Here is a 4,450-nt window from a genome sequence, read left to right as displayed (position 1 = left end):
AGGAAGAGCTTTTGCAAAAATAGACTGTTGGGGACTTTTTTCATTATTTACTTTAGTGTGCTTGGGGGTGTACTTTGATTATGAGAACAAATACCAAATCAGCCCATTCTGTTAATGTGGGTTTTCCCATAAATGTTTGTTGCGTGGGTTAATTTCCATGTCCAGGTGGAAGATAAAGTAGTCATGTGGGTTTTAGGGTCTCATGTTCTGCTTACCTACGAGTGTCATATGTAAACAGTGCAAATGTTGGCCGTGACGCAACGCTGCTCCGATGGTAAAAGGGATTATGGGAGAAGGAGTAGTAATAAATTCATCATTTTTATGTTGCACCCTCATTTCCTCTAGGGAATTCCAGCAGGGCCTGAGTAAACAAACGCAACGATTGCGTTCAAAGGGAAAACCAAAGGTCCGACCTATTACTGTTAATATTTACTCTCTTATAACAGGATACTTTCATGTTTCCCCATGACCTCCTCCACCTCCCCTCTTCTTCCTCTCTACTCCGTCATTCTGTCCCTCATTCATTCTCTCCAGCTCGCTGCCAAGTGCGTGATTCCGGCAGGGTATCCTATCTGGGGAATTGTCATAGTAACCTTAGCCTAACGCACTACCCACCGCCATGATCGCCCCAACCCCCTTCTCCCCTCTGCTTGCCCCCTTAATCCAACCTACGTCAGAGAGCAAGTGAGTGTGTTAATAGTTCAGGGGGGGTTGGAAGGAGAAATAGTGACACACAGGAGGGGGCTGGAGTCATTGGGCAATAAAGTGACGTCTCTGACTTTCTCTTTCTCACTGTCAGTGATCAGTGTTAAAGCGCTGTTGTCTTCTTTCAAATGGATATATGACAAGAGACCCTCCTCTCAAGCCCCCCTCCACCTCCCCTCCACTGGCGAGCCTTTAGTTGAGAAAAGCTCCCCATGGACGTGATTTACTAATTATGCGTGTCAATTGCTCTCTTCCTTTTTCATGTGAGCTGCCCACTTGAGGCAGATATGGCTGTTGCGCATCTGTTGCTTTGCCTTTTTATTAGACCATTAAAGGGGGGGGACATTAACCAGCATCATTATTGCAGGTTTCCTCCACTGGCTCAGCTCATAGAGCTGCGCAAAGGGCAGGATGCAAGGATGAAAGGGAGAGCATGAGGCAAACGTCTCTCCCGGCAGAAACTGGGGGAGCAAAATGTTTAAATCAGCTCTCTATTAAACACACATTTACGAGGCTCATTTTGTTTGGAAACCAAACTCTATGGTATGTGACAAAACACAGTGTACGTGTGTGTGCGTGCATGCGTGCATGTGTAACAGCGAGAGTCAGACGAAACTCTCTCCCTCTCTGACTCTGCGTTGCTCACCTGCTCACGTTCCCCTCTCACTGCGTCCAAGCAGTTTTGCGTCTGCCAGTGAGGAAATCTCTGAATGAACTAGTTGAAGCAATAGGTCACAGACAGAGTGTGAGAAGGAGAAGAGGAAGGGGGAGGGGGGGAGTACAGCGGGAAGCAAGCAACCCACGCAAAAAGGAACGTTTTACTGTGCAAACACTCTTTCCATCTACCCTGCTTGCTCCCTCCATCTCAGACTGGTGTTAATACACTGGAGAGCCCAGGCCTGTCTCAGAGCTCCCGCTTTCTCCTCCGGTTCTCCCTCCCGCTCCTCTCACCGCCATTCTCAGTCGCCCTAAACATTCTTTCCTCCCCTGTCATTGCGTGTCCTGTCTGCATCCCTCTCTCTCCATCTCTTCCTCCTTTCAAAGTGCTTCCCCTCAGCTCCCTCTTACTTTCTCTTTCACACACTTACTCAGTTCCACATCGCTCTCTCCTCCCAGTCTCTCTGTTTTTCTCCAGTGCAGTCTGGAGCACAGGATCAATTAAATATAAACAGTACAAGGTTTAAACAATGTAATCAAGCTTGTGCATGTAAACAATTATTTTTTATCACCTGGCTGCAATATCTCTGCACCAGTGAGCCTGCACAGAACGTTTCATAAAAGTAAAAGAGAGAAAAGAAAGGAGAATGAAAGCGAGGTGCTATTTTTGGTGCATTCCTCAGCGTGCAGAATAGTTATCCGGGAGACATTACTTGTGCATTCTCTGTTCCTTTGTCAGCTTCGCACTGTCCTGTAGAGAGTTACTACATCTGTGTGTGTCTGTGCGTGTGTGTGAGTGATGTATACTGTATCAGAGCTGACCACTACTTGCCGGCGCGCCATGCGTCTGCGTCAGCCACACACTGAGTCTGTTGTTGTGTTATTCTACGGAAGCTGAGAGCTGCTGACAAACTCTCAGGGGAAAGGGGGAGGGCTGTGTGAGCGTAAGGGGGCAGCGGGGCTTGGAGAGAGAACGGGAAAGAGTGAGGGGAGCGGGAAGACAAAAGGAAGAGGACTTGTGTGACGTCGCAGTCTGCCCTACGGAGTGACTTTGTCAACGTGATGTGACCTCAGTCACATGGGTGGGGGGTGGGGGGGAGGATGGCCTTTTGAAGAGAGATGGACACACACATACACACATACGCACAAACAGGCTCACAGACACACATATGCTTACGTCTGTTAGACAATTCACTCCAGCATTTAAAACAATTTACAACCCACTACCCCCTTTAACCTGACATGGCCTGGCTGTTTCTGTGAATGCTGACGCACATCAGGCCCCTCCATCACTCGCTATTCATTAAATTAACGCTTGTTACACGATGGCAATCATAAATCAACCTCCCACAACAATGATAGCAGATAACACAACTTATAACAGAGCACATGGGCAGCTGTATTGATTCTACCGTCGTTCCACCGTCCACTTCCTGTGCGTCAGCCGTGCAGAGTGTGTAAATTTCATCATAACTAGGAGCAAACACTGGAAAGGAAATTTCATATCCGCATGTTGTCACTGTTTATGTTTTGAACGTGCGGACGGGGATCGGGGAGCTGAGCACAACAGTTTGGAGGCAGTGCATCTGAAAATGTTTGTAAATCAAAACGACTTCTCTCCACATTCAGTAGGCTGTGCTTTGACCGCACAGGGAGGGGAGGCGAACTTCAAGTTCACTGAAATGTCAGCTTTGGTTTGAAGTGACTTTGACTTAAAGCGGTGAAAACACGGCACAGAAGAAACACTGTCTTTCTTTCAGTTGTTGTATTACAGTTTGTTTTGGTTTTTTTGCATTCTCATGTGGAAAGAAAACATTTACTGTAACTGTTTATATAAACTGTGAACTATCTATCCCTCATACTTCTTGGACACACTATCTTATCTCTGGAATAGTGAGTGAAAGATATGTAAGTAATGTGTTTGCGTGCATTCTTCGTAACCACCATTATCATTATCTCCAGCTGGCAAGTCTGAGTTTGACAGCCATCTTTTTCTCGTACATCCGCACGACCTGTCACCCCACTGTCTCTCCGGTTTTATTTTCTTGACCTTTGTTCATTGTGGGAACTCACAAAAGCTTTGTTTAGTGTGCAGTTAGAAAGCCACCTTTATCCTTGGAGGGCTGTGACTAAGAGGAATGACATGAAAGTTATTCTAATCTCTCTATTCTTGTTCCCAATGTTTGTGTGCACTTTGACCCCCTGCTGTTCCCAATTAGCCACAAACTGCTCTGTCGGGAGATATTTAAATGCCTTACATGTCTTCTTTTATCAATAACAGTCTGTGAGTCAAGGACTTAGAAATGAAAGCTATCCAGAATTTTCTATTTTTGGCACAGAGTTCACACGCATTATCATTACGCCCCTGCCACCGCTGTCTTTTTATGTCTCCCCCTCCCTTTTCTCCCTGGCTCCTCATCTTCTTTCTGTTCATCAATCACACTATCCATTCTCATCAGAAGGTCACCGCTGGATGTATGAATGGTGTCAGTTGGCCTCAGCGTCTGCCTTGTATTGCAGACGCCATTGCATCTGGCTGGACCCCCGGTAGTGCCAGGAAGCATGCCAGGAATGCAAGGAATGGCTCAGTGAGCGATAAGAAGGAAATTCCCCGCAGTAGACTGGACTAAAAGCCCAGAAACAACAGGCACATGGACAATCACTGGGGCGAAAAGAAGGGGATGACGACAAAGAGTGGGACGGGAGGGGATTGAACAGGATGCATGGACAGACATAAGTTTGACACTGAGACAATAAACATAGTGACAGTGGCGTTGGAAGCTGAGAGTGATGACGAGGATGGGATGTGACACATCACAAAAGAGGAAAGAAAGCAATGGGATGGGTTGAGATGATTGGAGAGCAATAGGTGAGACGGTCATGGAGAAAAGAGCCAATGACCCGCGAAAGAGCTGGGATTAGAAGTGATGCCATGGAAGAGAATGACTGAAGGAAGATAGTGATGGCTAAGACATAAAACAGACTATCACCCATATACAGGGTGTTGGGCGAGAGCGATGGACAACTGTGGGACAGGAAGAGGGCATAGAGATAGAGGCATGTCACAGGAAAGGCAATCCCCTTTAAT

This window comes from Dicentrarchus labrax, unplaced genomic scaffold (assembly GCF_905237075.1).
Source record: "Dicentrarchus labrax unplaced genomic scaffold, dlabrax2021, whole genome shotgun sequence".
NCBI lineage: Eukaryota > Metazoa > Chordata > Actinopteri > Moronidae > Dicentrarchus > Dicentrarchus labrax.
Note: the sequence above shows the minus strand (reverse complement) of the source record.